This window comes from Phyllopteryx taeniolatus, chromosome 3 (assembly GCF_024500385.1).
Source record: "Phyllopteryx taeniolatus isolate TA_2022b chromosome 3, UOR_Ptae_1.2, whole genome shotgun sequence".
Classification (NCBI taxonomy): domain Eukaryota; kingdom Metazoa; phylum Chordata; class Actinopteri; order Syngnathiformes; family Syngnathidae; genus Phyllopteryx; species Phyllopteryx taeniolatus.
Genome location: NC_084504.1, coordinates 15,804,431 through 15,827,279, shown reverse-complemented (window position 1 = coordinate 15,827,279; position 22,849 = coordinate 15,804,431). Strand labels below are relative to the sequence as shown.

At 41.0% G+C, this 22,849-nt stretch overlaps 1 long non-coding RNA gene across 1 annotated transcript; it reads right to left on the bottom strand.

The window, feature by feature from the left end:
• Positions 1-1,425: 1,425 nt before the first annotated feature.
• On the bottom strand, positions 1,426-21,376 carry LOC133475890 (uncharacterized). The gene is made up of 3 exons (XR_009787978.1): positions 20,643-21,376; positions 9,444-9,515; positions 1,426-1,642 (listed from the first exon to the last, which is right to left on the bottom strand). It is a non-coding gene; the product is annotated as an uncharacterized LOC133475890 (long non-coding RNA).
• Positions 21,377-22,849: the final 1,473 nt, after the last annotated feature.

Here is a 22,849-nt window from a genome sequence, read left to right as displayed (position 1 = left end):
ACAGGTGAGGTGTCTTGGCTGCACTCGTTGAGGCATTACTCAGATTGATGGATTTCCATCTTCCTAATGGTAACACAGCACTTTTCTGCTAAGCACTGGGCCCTAATTCAAGCATCTAATAGACATAAAGGTCAAACAACAGAAACAGCATGTTTTATAAGAAACTTTTAAACAACCAATGTCAATGACAGTGAAGTGATTACTGTCCAGGCAGGGGGGGTTCAGTTCCCACTCAGTGATAGTGTGCAGGGCCGACCCTGGGCATAGGTGACATAGGTGGTCGCCTAGGGCGCCATCTGGTGGAGGGGCGCACTACCAGCGCCCTCCTCCTCTGGAAAAATATGGCATGACCAAATATTCAAAGTGTCCGAGGGGGGTATTGAAAGCAGTCTCCCATTCATCGCCCTCTTGGATACGGATGAGGTGGTAGGCATTTTGTAGGTCCAATTTGGTGGATATCTGGGCATCACAGAGGGGTTCCAATGACGGGTCAATGAGGGGTAGTGGTGATTTGTTTTTTTTATGGTGATGTCGTTGAGTCCATACATGGGCGGAGAGTGGTCTCTTTCTTTTCGACGAAGAAGAATCCGACCCCAACCGGAGACGAGGAAGGGCGAATGAGTCCAGAAGCCAGGGAATCACAGATGTAGTCCTCCATCGCCTTTTTCTCTGGGCAGCAGAGATTGAAGAGACGGCTGGAGGGAAGAGGGGCTCCTGGCAGGATATTTATTGCTGAGTCATAAGGGCAGTGTGGGGGCAGATAAATGGCCAGGTCTTTACTGAACACTGGAGAGAGATCATGATATTCTTCCGGGACTTGGGAGAGGTCAACTGGCGTGGCAGATGGTGGTGGGTTTCCACAGGGCTGTATAGCAGAGAGCAGGCAATGTGAATGGCAGTGAGGGTTCCATCCAGTGATGGATAAGCACGTCCAGTCTATGGAGGGGTTATGTTTCTTGAGCCAAGGAATACCAAGGACTAATGGGGTCTCAGGGGAAGGGATAACAAAAAGAGAAATGGTTTGCAGTGATTCCCAGAAATAAGCAAGGTGAATGGCACTGTTTGGTGGGTGACAGGGGATATGACGCGGCCATCCTGTGACTTTTTTGGGAGATGAGAGTGGTTGGAGAGGGAGTTCGGAGCTGATGTGCTATACCTTCATGAATAAAATTATCGTCTTGCGTAAGGGAGTGGAAAGATTCCATGATTTCTTGAAGAGCTTTATCTTATAGCTGCTGTGGGACGAGGGATCGAAAGTGGGAACACATTTTTTTTTATTTGAACGGTTCCGGGAGAACCAGAACGTTAGTCCCGGTTCCAATCGGTTCTCGATTCTCGATGCCCAACCCTACGTTTGACTGTCCAAAATCTCTTGGTTTGCTGAAGCATTCAGAGTTGTTTTCACTGGAGCTCCGGGGTTAATATTTTGGACATTTCCAACTTTGTGGAAACAGTTTGAAGATGGCCCCTTCCTGTTCCAAATGGCCCCTTCCTGTTCCAAATGGCGACTGATACACTGAAGCCGACACAACCTGGAGCTGAGCACGCTCAAGACTGTAGAGATGATCGTGGACTTCAGGAGGCATCCTTCGCCACAGCTTCCCCTGACGCTGTCCAGCTGCCTTGTGTCAACCGTCAGGACCTGAAGTGGACGATAAACATAAACTCTGTCTTCAAAAAGGCCCAGCGGAGGATGTACATACTGCGGCTTCTGAGAAAGCACGGCCTGCCACCGGAGCTGCTGTTCTACACAGCGGTCATAGAATCAGTTCTGTGTTTGTCCATCACAGTCTGGTTTGGTGCTGCTACAAAAAAGGACAAACTCCGACTGCAATGGACAATCAAAACTGCTGAAAGGATTGTCGGTACCCCCCTACCCACCCTTGAGGACTTGCACGCTGCCAGAACTAAGACAAGAGTGTGCAAAATCCTCTTGGACCCTCCACATCCCGGTCACCGGCTCTTCCGGCTCCTTCCCTCAGGTAGGCGCTACCGATCAATGCAAACTGGAACTAGCAGACATTCCAACAGCTTCTTCCCTCTTGCAATCAACTTCTTAAACAGCTAACCTACAATTCCATTGCAATATGCTGCCAATTTTTTTTGTCTGAGTTTGTTGTCACATTTCTGTCGGGTCAATTATATACTATTTGTGCACTCACTGTAGTAGTGTCGCCACGCTGCACTATTTGCATATTAGTTGTTGACCAATACTGGCCACTCATGCCAGAGTAGCATCTGCCCCATTTGCAGACTGACTGAGGAGTATCTGCAACATTTGCACAATCAACATTGTCCCAGATTATCGCAATACTCGTCCCTTTAAACTGCATACACTCTTTGAGGTCTCGGTGCCCTTTGCACAATGGTCATTGCACCGGACTATTGCGAGATTAGTCATTCGAACTGTCTGCATCTTTTTGCACAATTGTCAAAAAAAAAAAAAAACTAAATTTGTACCGGCATTACCAGATAACTAGCAATCCTTTATTGCTCAGTGACTGTTTTTCTCAATGTCTTTATGTCTTAAAAGTGTTCTCTGTTAATTGACTGCCTGTTGTCGTACTAGAGAGGCTCCAACTACCGGAGACAAATTCCTTGTGTGTTTTTTGGACATTCTTGGCAAATAAAGATGATTCTGATTCTGATTCTGAAAATGGATTGGATTGGATAGTTAAAAATGTGGCCACTGTCGAAAGTACAGTAGACTTCAATTTGCTGTTAAAATTGTCAACAATAAAAAACGCAGGGAGCAGGTAGAATGTCAGCAAGGGTGCTGTGTAAAATCTCAATAAAAAGCTAGTGATAGGCCCTCTCTGAACCTGAACATGAAAAGCGGTCAAGTAAAGGTGTATGTTTGTGCAAGTTACAGTATGTCCTTAGATGCTCTACATATCATGCTCAATATGTTTAATGGGAAATATGTTAACCCTTTAGTTGACAAGAGACAGGACAAGCACTTTGAGAATAATGACAATTTAATTTAAAAAAAAGAAAAATAATAATAATTAAAAAAAAAAAACTTGCACACAAGGAAACAGTTCAATTACAACAAGGAAGGCTGCTACTTAAAAGTGTCTGGCTATATCTTCTTAGCAAGGTCACATATACTGTATAGTCACACATAAACAGGCAGAAAGGTTCTATTCAACTGGTGCTCCCCGCCAGACATCTTGCTTTGTCTCACAGTAAAGTGTTGATGCAATGTCAGACCAAGAGAGACAGGAACAAGGTCATTAAAAGTGCAAAGGTATATATATTTCTAACAACACACAAGATGTGCTGATTCACACTGAATAAAGCAAATATACAATAAGTGGAAATAAACCTGAATATATTTCTCTTGCTCTCATTTCTAAGCCACCCACCTGCTCTCCCACTACCCTCAGTGATTTTGTCTCTGTTGATAGATAACCTCATTCACGTTATTAGGGTGGAACTTTCAGTATTCGAGAATGTTTGACCCTCATTTGCTTCCAGGCTCCCTCTACAATACCCAAACCCGCCTATATTGTAGCATCATGTCGTGAAATAACAATTGTCTGGTCATTTTAGTGGGTAGGAATGCTGGTGATGCTAATGCTAGTGTTGGGTAGGGTTAGGGTTAGAGTTAGCTGACACTACTATTAACGCGAGATGAGAGGTCAACTGGGCTGAAAAACAAAAAAAAAATCAGACATTTAATTAATAAAATGTGACAAACAAATACACGCCCGTGCAACAAGTTCAAACCGGTAAAGATTTCAGTTTTTTGATACTACAAGATGAATATCATCATAGGGTGCTTTTAAGACTTCTCCATTTCACCCCAAAACATCTGATATTTTCTACTGACTTCATATTCATTGTAGTAAACAGATGTTATGGTGTTAGAAATACACATATATATATATATATATATATATATATATATATATATATATATATATATATATATATATATATATATCAAACAGAAGTATTAATTAAATAAAGTAATAATCTGAAAAGCCTATATAAGCCGAAAAATAGGCTTTTCAGGGCGAAAGGAGCATGCTCATACTGTGACTCTTGGTGGTTGAGTAAACTATAATGCTGTCCTTTGCTTTCGTGGCATGTTTACAAAGGCATGGAAGTATTTGTATTTCACTCAATACAAGCAGCACTGGGCTTTGAGTGGATACAAAAAAAAAGTATGAAGCCATATCACTCACTGTTTTATGTTTGATGCTGGAGGGCTCAAACAGAGAACCTTTTTGCTGCCCCGCTCCTGCTTGTGATAAATCTTGTTCAGTAACATAATTTATTCTGTCCTCAACGTTTTTCTCATCCAGTTACTGCATGCTCTGGAGTGAGAACTTGATTAATATTTGCTGCAGAACATCATAAAAATGACCATAATTTACGTGAAAAAATAGTCTGTCGATATCAACCCGCATTAGGTCACATTCTGACTAGCATGTGGTCCTGATCTGCTGACTGGAGAGATATGTAATATGTGCTTCCATATATAAAGTCATCCTTTAGTTCATACACAAACGTGATGTGGGAGGAAATGTTATGAAGCATGAAAGCTGGTCGTCGTGAAACCTAATTTAGTTTTTAATGAGATATTTGTATGAGACGAGCAGCTCCGCACACCGATCCCAGTATTACCAAGATGAATTGGCGTTACCTAATTGTCAAAACGCCATGCGCACACATATATCTCATTACTCAGATGACTGTTGTGAAAGTAGCAGCATGTGACATTGTGCTGGAAACTGCAAGCTCCGGTTTCCTTGGCAAGCGTGCAATAAGAGGTCTGATCAGGCTCTTCTGATTAATGATATTTTAATTAATGAGACATTTGGATTGTCTGTCTTGTCGGGGAAAACAGCTGTTAGTGCTCTTTCACATCTTGGGGTTTTATCTGTCTATTAGAAGACCATCATTTCTATTAAGAACTTGGGTCAATTTATATCAAAATGATACTTGAGTATTTTTTAGAAGGCAAAACAATTGGCAAACAAACACGCTTTAGCAACAAGATCATTAATTTCAGTTCTTTGTAATTCCACATCAACGTTTAATGGCCATGACGGTCTTGACATTTGTTTGACATCTGCCTCTTTCTCTTTTCAAGCAGCCTTTTTACATTGACTCCAAAATTGGATCATGGCATTTTTAGTGCATGTAAACATGCTCATGATGTGAATGTGACCAATTATCATTCTAAAAATATGGCTGGACTAACTCCTTTTCTATGGTAAAGCTGTGCATTTTTGCAAATAGAGATATCAAATGACCCTTGTATATACCCTATATGATTCTGTGTGCAAAATCGTCTGGTGCAAAAGAGGCTCTTGAGACAGGGATCAAGGTGTTCTTTTTTTTTTTTTTTTTTTTAGATCTAGCTCTCAGATGGCGTGTTTAGAAAATGGAAAAAAAATGTCCATGTTGATACTGATATCTGAAATAATTCTGCTGCAGTTTGGGTAATTTGGAGATCCTGTCTACAACACTCCAATATTATGCAATTGCTTGACTATGACGGGGTGTAACGCGATGTCATGGGGGGCCATGTCCAATGGTCTTTGAGGAAGCTGCTGAGTCCCAATTTGCTCCTAATGCTGTGTCATCAGCAGGTGCATTAAAGAGTCAGTGTTAAAGCGCTTTGAGTACCTTGAATGTAGTGATAATGTAGTGAAAGCCCATTTATCATCATGCTAAAGTAGACATCCATCCATCCATCCATTTTCTGAGCCGCTTCTCCTCACTAGGGTCGCGGGCGTGCTGGAGCCTATCCCAGCTGTCATCGGGCAGGAGGCAGGGTACACCCTGAACTGGTTGCCAGCCAATCGCAGGGCACATAGGAACAAACCACCATTCGCACTCACAGTCATGCCTACGGGAAATTTAGAGTCTCCAATTCAGGCTTGTTTTTGGGATGTGGGAGGAAACCGGAGTGCCCGGAGAAAACCCACGCAGGCACGGGGAGAACATGCAAACTCCACACAGGCGGGGCCGGGGATTGAACCCGGGTCCTCAGAACTGTGAGGCTGACGCTCTAACCAGTCGGCCACCGTGCCGCCTAAAGTAGACATAATATGCATTTTCTTTCACAATTTAAAAATGTTCTCAATTGTCTTGATAACGTGTCTATGACACGCTTCCATAAAAATCCTAAATAATTAAGAAGTCACAATTGTTCATAATCCCCCCCCCCATCCCCTTTACATTAAAGAATAATTGCATGTTTGTGTTTCACTGTGATACAGGTAACAGTGTGTTGATGTACATGCTTCATTTGGGTGTTGGGTTACAGACTATTGTGTGTGCTGCTTGAGAGATGACACTACATTCTGTCATACGTTCTGTTGCTTGTTACATTTTGTATTGGGTTCCCAGGTACACTGTGTTGGGTGGCAGACTACATTGCATTGATGTGTTGGATTGCCTCTTTTCTGTTCATCATTTTTCTTAACCTGAAAGCATCCACCTCATCTCCTTTCAGCATCTCGAAGAGGAAAGCAACAGAAGTGTTGAGACATCTGCTGATATGGCTAATGTGGCCAAGGAGGTCAAAGCCATCAGCATAGCAGTTGTTTCATATGCACATGAAAAAAACAAGATGAAGCGAAAACCACATTTGCATGAAAATAATACCACTGAAGTCGCAAACAGATCGAGCAAAGCAATCCGCAAAATGTCATTTCTTTGAGACAACTCGGTGGCTATATCTTTAATTGAAAAGGAGAGGAATATGCAAAATAAAAACCTCATAGATGAGATGGACATGTATTGTTATCTTTTTCACACAAGGTTTTTGTGTTGTCTTTTCATTTTGCTAGTGTTTTTTTTCTCCCTACAATTTTTCATCACTTATTTATATCTTGTTTTCGGCCTGTGCTGCTCAGCGATTACAACATTGACCGTGAGCTTGTGTGGAACGATCACAATTTACCAAAAGGCCGGAGGCAACTCTCAACATGCGTGTCCCAGTTGGCTGGAATGGGTTCGCAATGAAAGTTAAATAGTGTGAATTCTTAAAAGCAAACCGGACGTTGTACATGATGTATTACTGTAATTTGTTTTATCTGCACACTTGCCCAGTGCGAATGATATGTGAAAATCAGTCAAATGATATGATAATCTATTGTGAAACTTTACAATGTGCATTAAGGGATTTTGGGAGAATGGTACAACAAAGTAAATAGTATGTATGATAGTTTTGTTGAGCAGAAATCTGTGCGTGCATTAATTTCCCCACACAAATATGATAATACAGTACATTCATTCTCACGTTCAGCTGAATAGCACAAGATGCCCTCTTACAATTTTTAACAAGAGATGCAAAATCAGTGTGGGGGACGGCACATAGGACACACATCATTCACAGTGCACAAAATAAGAATAGCGCTAACGAGCCAAAAGTGCTCTGCTGCATTATCATGCAGACCACATCGTCCTTTGAAGCAGTAATGAGGAGAAATGGCCGAGTTATGAGTGGTGAGGTGAAGGCCACCAATTCCCCTCAACTGGTGCCAGAGATAAGAGACAGATTAAGATTAAGAATTTGCAGCCTGTTGAAAGACTAATCAAGAGGCACCGTGCACACTTCCTAATGTCCGTACCTCGAAGAACCTTTTAAGGCCAGTGGAGTAGCTCCCCTTGTGTGTCGTATATTTGTGTGAGTGCATGAGCAAATATTCTCTCTTCCTTTATTACATTTTATAGGCCTTCTCTTTAGAGCCTTACCTAAGCCCCTAACTTCATATGATTCTCCGTTTATATGTATCATTTATCTCCCTTAATCGAATGTGATTTTTAAAAATTCTAATGACTTTTACAAAGGATGGCCAGACAGACAGCAAAAAATCTTGTTGAAATTAGTGAAAGATATGAAAGGTGAAATTAAACTTTAGCTATCTTTGTTTGGGCGCCTGGGAGTAATAGGCCCAAACAATCTATTTTTAGCTATAACAGTGATTCCCACGGTAAATTGTCCAATTTCATTAAATTAATTCATTGTTGTCATTCATCATCTGGAATCTAACCGATTATTGTCGCCGACGGATAGATTCATCAAGTATGTTTTCCAACGGGCAGGCATGGAAGAAAGTCTTCTCTGTGGAAGTCAAGTTTGTAAACCACTGTAACGACTGCAGATGGCGGCGTTGCATGGCTTCGGATTTGAGATCAGCACAGCTTTTGAGTAGAAGATAAAGATCTAGCAGTCAATCTCAGCTTGTCATGTCCATTATGATGGAGAGAAATGCCAAGACGATAGAAGTCGGATGGGTTTAGGCACCCCACAGTTGAACAGAGTATATATATGTACCAAACAGAGTAGGTAGTAGAAAAAGTGTGATGTGACCATGGAGTGAATGACGAATGCTATGTAAAAAAAGAGACTGATGCGAGCCACATGCTGAGTCGGCGTCACTCAGCGTGTCTCATAGTTGTATATCCATCCGTCCATTTTCCGAATCGCTAATCATCACTAGTGTCGTGGGTGCGCTGGCGCCTATCCCAGCTGACTTTTGGCGATGGGCTGCGCACTGGTGGCCAGCCCATCGCAGGGCATACGTGTATATCACAAAATAAATTATTCTGCAATCAAAAGCCCTTTCCCAGTCTTGATTTCATTGTTTTATAATTTGAGGCGGCACAGAAGCAAAAAATATTATCATCAAAGCCACGGTTCTGCTTGACAAGTTTCTTTTTACAGAAGGCTCTTTTTTCTCCCCTTTTTGGTCAGAACCCAGTGTTTTTGATGAAACAGCCCGTGTAATATTGCTGATTACTAAAGAATGGAAAAGGCCAGAAAAAAAACATTTTATTCTAGTGAAAGGAGAAAGCATACTCTTTATTTTTATAGGTTTTCTGCTTATATTGTCACAGAAGACAATATTCTGTAGGTCTTGAAAGATCAGTCAAAATCCTCTAAAACGGCTGGCAATGTGGGAAAATGTCTGGCAGTGAACGAGTTTATTGGTCCAAAAAGTTTAATGCAGTTTAATTTGCAAGGTTCTAGTGCTTCATAACCAATGAAAAAAATATATACATATATATTATGTCAGCCACACTCACTAGGCTCCATTAATGTCAAAACAATGCCCACACCAAGGATATTGCACCGAAAACAACAAAGGAGTCATTTTAATACATTTTTGAAATTCACTCTCTTGTAATAATAATAATAATAATAATAATAATACATGTTGAAAACAGTTCAGACTGCTAGATCTGGTGTGGCACTACTCATTTACCCCTGGGAATAATAAGCCCAAACAACATTTTGCTGATCTGATATCTCAGTTCTACTGCAAATTAAAAAATATCACCATTATTCCTGTAAAATCAACCATGAAATGTGAACAATATTCCAGTCCCCACAGTGACCTAATCTGAAACATTAATCTTTCACAGTTAATAAAAAAATATCATCAACAGCTTTGAAGATGATGAATGCTCTTTACCTGAGGCATCCCTCCCCACAACAATGGAGGACAGATGTGAGGAGTTCTTTGTGGGAGATCTCAGTCAGCTGCCTGGTGGATACATAACATCACCAAGTTCTTAAAAACTTAAAAGCTTGTGCTGTCTAGTCTAGAAGAGACACCTGAGCATTTTTATTGAAGAGAGGCCATCATGGTGCAGCAAATAGTGTGTGTGTGTCTATGTGTGTGCGTGTGTGTGTGTGTACAGTACAATGAAACATATTAGAATGAACCTTACATCAAGCAAACTGTTTAAACTTTGTGATAACAGCACTTTTTTGCATTTAATCTTTTTTTTAAATTATTATTTTATTGAATTAAAGTACAATTTCTTTTTTAACATTATGTGCAACACATTTTTAGTAGTATCCATTCCATTTTCTGTACCGCTTATCCTCACTAGGGTCACGGGCGTGCTGGAGCCTATCCCAGCTATGTTCGGGCGAGAGGCGGGGTCCACCCTGAACTGGTCGCCAGCCAATCGCAGGGCACATATAAACAAACAACCATTCACACTCACATTCACGCCTACGGGCAATTTAGGGTCTTCAATTAACCCACCATGCATGTTTTGGGATGTGGGAGGAAACCGGAGCTTTAATAGTATCATTTAAATTGTTTTATTTTTCTACATTTCAGAGCAGTTTTAATGTTTAAATTTTACACAATATTACACTGGCTTACAATAATACATTTGGAATAAAACCTCTTTCTCATTTTTGATGAACACTTGGGCCTAGTACTTTACTCTATTTAAATGTTGGTCAATATCATGGTGCTTGGAGAGATAAGTTTTTTTTTTTTTTTTGAGGTGGCACTTGTTGCAAAACTTTGAGACCACTACTCGATTGAGTTGAAATTTAGGCCACTCAGTTGCCCATTAAAAAATATTATTTTTATTTGCCCACAAAAGAGTTTAAAGGTCCCACATATTGTCAAACCAACTTTTTCTAGTATTTGGGATATAATATTAGCTCTATGGTGCCACAGTAAATATGTGAAATATGAATTAAAATCATCCACGCATACCTGAGTTCTAGACGTTTTTATGCCGAGAGGCCTGAAATCAGGTCATTTGAACTTCTCAAGTTTATTTCATTAGTAAAGATCTCCGCCTACCTCTCTGCTCCCGAGCCAGCTCTGTCAACATAAAAAACGTGTGCTCAAAAAACGTTTGCGCTCACAAGTGGGTCTTCTACACAGAGGCAACCAAACAGAGGAAAGGGGGTAGTCGTAGCCAAATATGGACAAAGCGGATACAAAACTGGGTCAAGCAGTAGTAGTAGCTATCAGAGGGGCCTTTTCTAGACACTCGTATGACAAAACTAAGGTGTTCTTTTTAAAAATGAAATTGACACTTTTATACTAAGTCCATGTTAGAGAGTCACTCTATGGAGGTTTCAATAGCCCTTTAAAGGTCCCATATTTTGGCTATTCAAGAAAACATGTCTGATTTTAATTCATATTTCACGTTTACTGAGGCACAATAGAGCCAATATTACATCCCAAATACAAGATAAAGTTGGTTTGGTAAAATATGGCACCTTTAAATTTCTTTCATAATACAAGATAGTTTAGGGTCATGATACATCTGCACAAAAAGCACCATCCTATCAGTTATTTTTAGACTTCCAAGAGGCTATAATCTTCTTGCTTTTATCAACAGTCACATCATCAATAAACACCAGCGAGCCTTCCACCGTGTTTGACATATCACAAACTGTTCTCAATGAAAGAGCAATAATGTTGATCTTCTTCAGAGTATTCCTGGCTTCTGTTGATGCTGTGACTTTTTTTTCTTTGCAAAGGAAGTGATCTGACTGTGAAGTACTGCAAAAGTAACTCAAGATTTTCTGAAAGAAGAAAAGGTAATATTCTTTACCTGCTGAGTAAGTGATCTTATCTCAACCTCCATCCATCCATCCATCCATCCATTTTCTGAGCCGCTTCTCCTCACTAGGGTCGCGGGCGTGCTGGAGCCTATCCCAGCTGTCATCGGGCAGGAGGCGGGGTACACCCTGAACTGGTTGCCAGCCAATCGCAGGGCACATAGGAACAAACAACCATTCGCACTCACAGTCATGCCTACGGGCAATTTAGAGTCTCCAATTCATGCATGTTTTTGCGATGTGGGAGGAAACCGGAGTACCCGGAGAAAACCCACGCAGGCACGGGGAGAACATGCAAACTCCACACAGGCGGGGCCGGGGATTGAACCCGGGTCCTCAGAACTGTGAGGCTGACGCTCTAACCAGTCGGCCACCGTGCCGCCTTATCTCAACCTAATATATATATATATATATATATATATATATATATATATATATATATATATATGTATATATATATATATGTATATATATATATATGTATATATATATGTGTATATATATATATATATATATATATATATATATATATATATATATATATATATATATATATACATATATATATATATATATATATATATATATACACACACACACACGAGTTTAATGGCAATGCTCGTAACTCAATACACTCTCAATTCGTCTTTCCCCATTGAAATAAATAAAAAATTTAAAAAATGACAAAAAAGGTTGTAATGTGTTTTTTAATATGGTAAATAGACCAATATAAAAATGTACTTCATAAAGACAGTAAATGCAATGTAAATAGTCAAACAGCTTGCGCTTTTTGATTAATTCTTTGAGCCTCCTTCTGGTGTGTGCAATTTGGCCACAAGGGGGCAGTGTAATACAGTCATGCAGACACAAATGAAGAAGAATAGGTTCACAACTACTTTAAGTGACTCAGTAAATCGAGTCGATTTTTGGAGCAGATAAAGGAAATATGCCTGTGAATATTGTTGTATTGTCTGTCTACATGTGTTGATGCACCGTTTGTGTTAAAAATATCCGTCGCTTAAAGGGTAACACCGCAACTATCGATGCAAATCATTAGCCCGTCTATGGCGTTTTGCATTTTGTGTTAGCATTAAGCTAGCGGAAGGCAAAGTTATGTGGTTGTTTTAAATACACGACATTCTGCCAAACTGCTCCTCGTATCTCAAGGCACAACTGTAACCTGATTTTGGCTTACTGAAGACCAAAGTGACGGCAGCAAGACCCACAAACAAGCAGCAATTGGAGTTGACTGCAATGAAGGCCTGGCAAAGCATCTTCAGGGAGGAAACTAAAAATTTTGTGATCTCCAAGGGCTCCAAAACTTTGACGGTAAATAATTTTCATAGAAATATTTGGAAAATATGGTATTTTACACACTTACAGTATGTGTATTATCAGGAAAATATTGACCCCTTGATGAAATAGCTGTAATTCCTGTTTGTCATGTCAAACGCTATAGTTCTGTGAAACCTCTTCATCAATGTGTGTCTGGAACTAACAGTACCGGCCCACTTCCTTCTGCATATGGGTTCACTACCCTTTCTCCATGTTCATGTCAGTATAATAATTTCAAAGTCAACCATGCCTCTTTTCTCGCGTGTGAATGTCTTAATGTTACATCCAGTCGTTCCTTCCTGTCTTGTACATAATGCATGGCTGTCACCTGTGCTCTGAGCAACCAACTCTGCGTCAAAGAGTCTTCTGACCTTCAGAAGACTTCTCATCCAAACTGGATTCATAGTCACACAATAAAAAACCTCACAAGAGGGTGAGGACTGGTCTACATTATTAATATATTGTTTACTTTGTTGTTTTAGTTCTCACTCTTTTTATTTATCATACTGGTGCATTTTGACAGTATTTGTTTTTATGCTTAATTGGCCGCAATGGGGCAGCATGGTTACGGAAACTGCCTCACAGTTCTGAGGACCCGGGTTCAAATCCGGCCTCTCGCCTATGTGGAGTTTGCATGTTCTCCCCGTGCCTGCATGGGTTTTCTCCGGGTACTCCGGTTTCCTCCTACATCCCAAAAACATGCATGGTAGGTTAATTGAAGACCCTAAATTGTCTGTAGGTGTGAATGTGGGTGTGACTGGTTATTTGTTTATATGTGCCCTGCGACTGGCTGGCAACCAGTTCAGGGTCTACCCTGCCTCTCGCCCAGTGTCAGCTGGGATAGGCTCCAAGCATGTCCCATGACCCTAGTGAGAATAAGCGGTTCGGAAAATGAATAGATAGATGGCCGTTATGGTCATTAAAGACAAATACACCTTGTTGTATCAGGAAGCTTTATGTTTACGGTTGTTTAACTTCTTCAATTCTACCTGTAAGCAAGAGCAAAACATTTATTTGTTTTTCCTTAGTTGGTAACCGACAGAATACGTTTTAAATTCAGTTTTACCACACTCATGTTAACTTACTAAAGTTTTCAAGTTTCTAAAAGCAGTGGTGATGGTGCACATGAATTGTGGAGACCCACATGACCTTGAAGTACCATACTGTTTTAAACGCTCCACCAGGCCTGTCACCCTGATATCTGTGGTCATGAAGTCCTTTGATCGCCTCGTGCTGGACCACCTCAAGAGTATCACAGGACCCCTGCTCGACCCCCAGGAGTTTGCCTACCGAACAAACAGGTCTGTGGATGACGCAGTCAAAATGGGATTGCACTTCATCCTAGAACACCTCGACGGCACGGGGACCTACGCAAGGATCCTGTTCGTGGACTTGAGCTCTGCACTCAACACTATCATCCCCGAACTCCTCTCCTCCAAGCTTCTCCAGCTCAGGATCTTGCCGGCCAGTGGAATTACATGTTCCTCACGGGCAGGACGCAGCAGGTGAGGCTGGGGGACACCACCTCATCTACACACACCACCAGCACCGGGGCGCCCCAAGGATGTGTCCTCTCTCCCCTGCTCTTCTCTCTCTATACAAACGACTGCACCTCAACGTACCCGGCTGTCACACTCCTGAAGTTTGCAGACAACACCACAGTCATCGGCTCATCAAAGACGGTGACGAGTCGGCGTATCGACAGGAAGTGGAGCGACTGGAGCTGTGGTGCGGCCGACACAACCTGGAGCTGAACACGCTCAAGACTGTAGAGATGATTGTGGACTTCAGGAAGCATCCTTCATCACAGCTCCCCCTCAGGGTGTTCAACTGCCCTGTGTCAACCGTCAAGACCTTCAAGTTCCTGGGCATTACAGTCTCTCAGGACCTGAAGTGGGAGACCAACGTCAACTCCATCCTCAAAAAGGCCCAGCACAGGATGTACTTCCTGTGGCCTGCCACAGGAGCTCTTGAGGCAGTTCTACACAGTAGTCATCGGTTCAGTCCTGTGTTCATCCTTCACAGTCTGCTGTTTGGTGCTGCTACAAAAAAGGACAAACTGCTGGGAAAATCGTCAGTAACCCCCTACCCACCCTTGAGGACTTGCACGCTGCCAGAACTAAGACAAGAGCGTGCAAAATCCTCTTGGACCCTCCACATCCTGGTCACCACCTCTTCCAGCTCCTTCCCTCAGGTAGGCGCTATCGATCAATGCAAACTAAATCCAGTAGACATTCCAACAGCTTTTTCCCTCTTCCCATTAAATTGCTACAGGCTAAGTGACTCACTGTAGTGAGTTTTTATGTTTCAAAATATTTCCTGTCAAAATGGCTGTCTATTGCCATATTAGAGCGGCTCCAACCACCGTAGACAAATTTCTTGTGTGTTTTTGGCATACTTGGCAATAAAGAGGATTCTGATTCTGAGGGTGACACTAGGAAAATGAAACTGTAATAACCTAAAATAAACAGATTGATTCTGTTCTTTTGAGGTTTGCAATATCTGGAAACACTTTTTAAAATTTCCACTATCAAGCTGTTTAGACTGTACCAAGAAATAACATAATATACTTTAATGTCTTTTTAATTGCTGCTTTATTAGGCACATACTGATTTAAATTAGGTGGCACGGTAGCCGACTGGTTAGAGCGTCTGCTTCACAGTTCTGAGGTCTGGGGTTCAATCCCCGGCCCCGCCTGTGTGGAGTTTGCATGTTCTCCCCGTGCCTGCGTGGGTTTTCTCCGGGCACTCCGGTTTCCTCCCACATCCCAAAAAACATGCGTGGTGGGTTAATTGACAATTCTAAATTGCCCGTAGGTGTGAATGTGAGTGTGAATGGTTGTTTGTTTGTATGTGCCCTGCGATTGGCTGGCAACCAGTTCAGGGTGTACCCGGCCTCCTGCCCGATGATAGCTGGGATAGGCTCCAGCATGCCCGCGACCCTAGTGAGGAGAAGCGGCTCAGGAAATGGATGGATGGATGGATGCATGGATGATTTAAATTATAGGTTCTCCACTAGCTTCAGTGCTGGCTGAACTGTCTAAATATCCTTTCCAATGGGTGCTGTGGAGCCAAACGCATGCATTATTATGTGCAGCTCAAGCAGGGATGCTCAATGGCACACAGATAATTGGTAAATTCTCACAGCCTCCAGCCATGAATTGCATTTGTCAACAAATGAGCCTCTGAAGTGTCTTATTTCAGTCCTCAGCATCTGGGCAAGTGAAACCTTCAGTCCATTTATTTCACATGCATAAGATCCCTTATTATGACCATGTGTTTGCTTATTTGTTTTCCTTATTAATAGACTTCATGCTATTACACTTCAAATTCCACACGTAACTGAGGGCTTGGCCTGCAACACCATATGATCATTATCTCTCTCAGTACTCTCATGAACGTTACAGCAAGGTGCAGGTCGTTTTAGTTGGGTATTTAGATTATAGATACAGATTGTAGATAGAGTGGAACTCCTGAAGTCGAACACTAAATGAGAAATGCAAGACAGAGCAAATCACGCGAGACCTCGGTTCAGCCACCATAAAAAGAACAACTCTCACTTTTGATTTGGCTTTTGGTGACTTTTTTTGTATTCCAAAAGAATCCACTATATGCGGATGCACATGACCAAACCCGGAAAACGGGATAGCTGACATGCTGTGTATGCTACTCTAACGAGGGGGACTGGTTTGATGAAATGATTGTTTTGAAGGCGAACCTGCTCAAATTTTGTTTTCTTTATGGCTGGTGTCTTTGCACAAAAGTTAAATACATTTATTTATACAAATATGATATGATATGTAAACAGGAACAAAGCCTAAACATCAAATATTGTAATCTTTGGTGACATCTTGTGTTAAAAAACGACATTGTAGCTGTTTAAAGTTCTCATGGGTGCTATAACATGATCCCCTTCGCCATTAACCCGAGTGGGGAGGAAGTGATTTCATCGGTTTTGCCGAATGCCTAAATAGGTTGTGCGTATATCAGATTGTAGATTATTTCCAAACTCTAGGGTAAAAAAAGGTGCTTCAAAGGTTCTATATTGGACTCCTGGTTCTACTGGATATAGATGTAGCACCCCCTGGTTCCATATACTGTAGCACCACTGTACACAACTGGGGTTCTTTCATAGTTCATTACTGGTTCTTTAGAAAGGTAATAGCACCCATGATTTCACTGTACAGCACCATGGAGTTTTCTGTAGGTTCATAGGCGCAGAAGCGGGCGTTCAATATCCAAGAACCATTTGGTTCTCATTTGGTGCTATATAGAACCATTGGATAATAGTTGTTTCTGTATAGAACCACAAAGAATGGGTGCTAAATAATACTCAAAAGCAGTTCCCATATGCGTACAAACCAAAGAACAGTGAATGAGAGCTATTTAGAATCTGTATTTTTATTTTATTTTTTTTTTGAGCCTATTGATATTTTCCATCCAGCATCCCAAAAATGATGGTGTAGATCAGGGATGTCCAAACCTTTTCACCCGAGGCCCATGTGTTTGAAAATGTATGTTCTATATATACCAAACATTACTTCTATTAGTATTAATCTACCTTCACAGTCTTTATTGTTATGTTGTGACTACGAGCTCTCTCCCGGTCATACTGTGCATATTAATTGTTCCTAGCTATGTTGTGACTACTATCTGCTATTCGTTATAGATAAGTGCAGCTAGACAAAGATAGTTGTTTTGCTTTCTTTCTCTGTCTCTCTCTCACTTTGATATAACAAGGGGGATATTTGTCTGGGCTTCAGTAAGGGGTGACAACTCGTAAAACTTGTACCTTTTCCTCTCTTTGCAAAGACTTTTCTTTCTTTTTTGTAATAAAACCCCACAAAGACAAGATTGCTTCCTTACTTATTCTGTCAGAAAAAGATTTGTCAAAACAGCCGTATGCAGAAAAATGGAGGGCCATTCTCCTACTTGAATTTATCAAACATGCTAAAACCAATCCATCAAGCAATCATAGGCCAATGTTGATTTTATATATATTAACAGTTATTTTGAAAAACTGCTATGTCATAGCTTTTTGTTTCGGGGTGGACCTCGGCGCCGGGTCCTACGAGAGTGGATCTGCAATGCACTGAACCAAAATAAGAGCAATCTGTAGTAAACTGACAATCTTCAAATCACATATGTGAGGCTCGTTAATGTGATACATGTGTTCACAAATCGGAATTTGACACAAAGCAGAAAGTGGAGCAATCCTTTTTGCTCCAAAAACCGATTTATCGTTATTGAGATAGCATACAGACAGATAGACAGACAGACAGACAGACAGATAGATAGATAGATAGATAGATAGATAGATAGATAGATAGATAGATAGATAGATAGATAGATAGATAGATAGATAGATAGATAGATATGATGATGATATGAAATAAATATCAAGAAATCTTCTAAACTCGTACAGGTCCGTCTGTCATAAAGTTGCTGCTCCTGTGAGGTCACTGTGGCCATTTTCTTTCACTCATCACACCCACTTTCGGCTCAGCGTGCCAAAATGCATCCCATTAAATCGGTCATCTCCCAGTGCAGTCAACTGTGACAATAATTGGATAATGACTCATATGTAAATACTTTCATGTTCAGCCAGATTGATTTCATTTTCAAGACATTGCAGATTTTTGCACTTTTTGCAGCTAAAGTTTCCAAGAAAACATAAGTGCAAAATAACGATGATACACAATTTTGATGGATCTATTGTGTGGGCATATTCTCTGTTGGATTATTTTCACTCTAAAATTCTTACTATGACAAATCAACAGTGATGATTACTTACCTCTATGTAAAAAAAAAAAAAGCTCACCAGTAAGTGGTCCTGTTTTTTGGCATTGTTTTGTCCTACCGGATATGGTGTTAAGTCACCAAGGTAACCACAACTTTCATATTTCTTCCTCCAAAATGCTTGACAGTTAACAATAATGCTGGTTTTCATTACAGGACACCTCAGGTCATATGAAACAAGCTCAGAATCAAGAATCAGAATCATCTTTATTTGCCAAGTATGTCAAAAACACAAAAGAAATTTGTCTCTGGTAGTTGGAGCCGCTCTAGTACAACAACAGACAGCCATTTGACAGAAGATACTTTTGAGAAATAAAAACAAAAACACAGTACGGAGAATCACTGAGCAATAAAAGGTTACAAGTAATGTGGTAATGCCGATACAATTTTTTTGTTTTAGTTGTGCAAATGATGCAGAGTCCTCTCGCAATTTAGAGTAGTTTGAAATGACTAATAGAACAATCATTTCTGCTTCAGTGATGTTATCAGCTCCCCTCATTCTCTTTGAATGTGGTGCAATAACAGTCTCAATGAAGACATCTCTGTGCAGAAGAGGGCGATGCGTAATCGCAGAGATCCGTATGTGAGTGGAGAATAGTCACAGCTCTTGGCCGGTGTGGCAAGGGACAATATGAGCGGGTTCCCTAATTAAATACAGAATGAGTTGGTGGTAAGGGTCTGCTTGTGTCCCGATCAAATTCACCAACATTGCGTTAGGCCAGCGGTCTCCCTTGCACCAGACTCAAGTTTAGATTGACTTCTGCAACCAAATTGTCACTCCGCCGGACTGATCTCCAAGGACACACCCTCTCTGCGCAGTCAGCTTGGTGCAGACCGGTCTGCCAAACTGGCAAATGCATGCAGCAAACCTTGTGCTTGCACGAAAATCAGAATCCACCAGTATTTGCACTCTGCTGCAGCTGCGCTGACTACGAAATAAAGCCTTGACCACAAACGTCTTAGGACTGGCTTTCAATCAGAAGTTCATGCCTGAATCTTATTTCTTCATCTTACTGACACAAATTGAAGAGTTCTGTTTAGTTAAGGCCATATTCTGTTCCAGTATGACAAGCAACATCTAAAAAGGGATGAGTCAATGACCTCAAACCTCACTGGACTTCTTGTATGTCCTCATTGTTTAGTTCAAATAGAGTATTTCTTTCAGGCCAATCCCTGTTCAATGTGTAAAAAAAATAAAAAATAAAAAAATAAAAAAAATTCACGCTAAGTCTGAATCTGTGTTTGTCTCTAAATCACTGTTAACCTGCGTTTACCCAAAGACCATTCGTAAATGTGTGGCATGCTTGTCCGAGGACAGGTTTGACCTTTATTTAAGTAGAACATGTCCACTACAACTGATCGGATTCTCCCACATTGACCTGGTGTCTTTGCCCTTGGTCATGCTACAGCATGTTCAATAATGCAGGATGGGGTGCAATAAGGAGGTAGTGGAGGTGGGTGAAGAGAATTCTTCAATACTACTTCACTCCTTCCTCAACAAACAGAGAGCGGTGAAAGGATCAGGCAGGAAAATGAACATTTGAACACACTCCAACAGAGAAGAGAACATACAAGTGTTTGGAAAGTTGTCCAAATACAGTATGTAGCAGCTATGCAATAACGTTGACTTAAACCACCAAAAGCATTGTTGTTTAGAGTACCTTGGTTTGAATATTAAAGGGCGCAAAGTATATTTTCATTATCATTAAAGCTGGAGTTTGCGCTTTAAAAAACAAACAAACACTTTTTGTTCTTTATGTCAAAACTGTCACTATGACCTGACAGTTGGATATTATTAAACAGATCTTTTGAAAAATCATCCCTCTCTTACTCCATCTAATACCTCTAATGTAATTTTAATTATTATTTTAAAACTTGGCATGGCAGAACAAGAATAGCCAATGAGGTCAGGAGGCATGATCGAATGGTCTGTCTATCCGAATGTATATATACACACGCCCACCACACACACGGAGGCTCGTGTGTGCACGCAGTTTCTTGCAAATGGAGACTTTATAGTTTCTTGGCCAGATTATTTAAGTCTGATTAGCATCAAATGATAAAAAGAAGAAATTTGACAGGTCTCTCTCAAGAGAGAAAATCATGTCTGAGCTGATATGTCAAAACTTTAGAAAATCACTGCCTACATTACTCACCATTCTCACTCAGTCGCCGGCGCCGCCAGTCCACATACACCAGGGATTGGGACCAGGGTTACGGAAGGCAGAACCGAGGGTGGATGGACCGTGCACCATCCTTCCCCTCAGGGCGGGGGGTCAATTCCTCCTGTGCCTGGTGGGGAAGCGCTCAGTTCACCAAACCTAACCTTCATTTTCAGTTGTGTTTAAGAGTGTTTCAGTAGTGAATGTGTGTGAAAAATAATTCACGAGTGTGTGTCAGAGCGTTTTAGTACTGTGTGTAAGAGCCTTTCAGTAGTGAAAGAAATATCAGCACTGAGTGTGAGTGTTTCAGTTGTGTGTGAGAGCATCTCAGTAGTGTGAATGAGTGTTTCAATAGTTTATATGACTGTTTCGGTAGTGTGTGAGAGCGTTTGAGTATCGGATGCGAGTGTTTGAGTAATATGTGTGAGAGCGTTTTAGCGGTGTGCATGAGTGTTTCAGTCGTGTGTGTGTGTGTTTCAGTAGTTTGTAGTGTGTGAGTGTTTGAATAGTGTTTTTTGAGAGGATTTCAGTTGTGTGTGCGAGAGATAATCCTTAATTATGTCCCTTTTTGCCCATCATATGTGACAAAAAAACAACTTTGTAGGGTTAATCCTTTAAATTAAATCGCGAGGTGTTTCCAGTCCAGCCTCTTCCCAGTGGGACGCCTCCTGGAACACATCAGCAGGAAGGCATCCTCGAGGCTTCCTAACTAGAGGCCCGAGCCAGCCCATCTGGCTCCTCTCAACACGGAGGAGCAGATTAAGAGAGAGAGAAAACAGAAGTCAAGCGAAAACAGTGGCAAGCAGGCATTCAAGTATGCTCAAGTAAACTGTTGTAAAATTGGCATGCCAACAAAAACATTTGCTCGTAATATCTTGTTGCAACATATAATATGGAATTAAAAGTTAAAATTCTGACAAAATTTCAAGAACAAATGCAAACATGCAGGTTTTTGAGGGCAAAATAAAATGACAAATTTAAAACATTCTTCAGTTGCTCACAGAGCATGAGTCACATGAGTTGTACAGTTGCCCACTGTACAATATCAGTTTGACCCACAATGTGTCTTGGAAATAAACCAGAAGTGAAACAAGAATTTAATACCTGGTATAAATGTACTTGTGTTTAAAAAAAACAGTAAAAAAATAAAGAAAATTGCAGTCTCTCTGGGAGATCTATCATGGTCCAGCCTAGTGCATTTTTATTTGTTTCATGTTATGTGAAATGTACTTTTTATCCCAGTGTGCAGGTGCGCGCACACACACACACACACACACACACACACGTGCACGTTTTTTTGTTTGTTTTTTGTTTTTTTTTAAACACAAGATGCCACCACCGAGCCACCACCGATTACAATATTCAATGTTTAAGCTTCATTCGTGTTTACATACATTATATTTGTGTAAATAATGTGCATTTAAAAGGGAATTAAACCCTGCAATTTTCTTTTCATTCATTTATTCTATGTGAGCCCACTAGTCTATACATGGTATTCTGATTAATATTGTGTTTTTGGAATAAGAGCAAACGGTTAGCACATCTACCTCACAGTTTTGAGGACCCGGGTTCAAATCCGGCCTCGCCTGTGTGGAGTTTGCGTCTTCTCCCCGTGCCAGCGTGGATTTTCTCCAGGAACACCGGTTTCCTCCCACATCCCAAAAACATGCATGGTAGGTTAATTGAAGACTCTAAATTGCCCGTAGGCGTGAGTGTGAGTGCGAATGGTTGTTTGTCATTATGTGTCCCGCGAATGGCTGGCGACCAGATCAGGGTGTACCCCGCCTCTCGCCCAGAGTCAGCTGGGATAGGCTCCAGCACGCCCGCGACCCTAGTGAGGATAAGCGGTACAAAAAATGGATGGATGGAATAAGAATTGTTGACAATTTGCAACCATCTCAGGGGCCAGCCATTTTGGGTTAATGTTGCCCTCTGCTGTGCACTGCAAATGATGTCAATGTTGCCCACGTGGTCACGTGGCTTGCATTGTGAACGTTGCATTGGCCAGAACAGCTAACGAGGCACCATTGACATCAGGTATCATCAATATAAACACAAAATGGCTGCCCACTGAGATGGTTGAAACCAAGTTGAAAATTAGAAAATAATTCTTATTCCACAAACACAATATCAATCAGAATACCATGTTAAGACTAGTGGAGGCACATAGAATAGATTAATGAAAAGAAAATTCAGGGTTT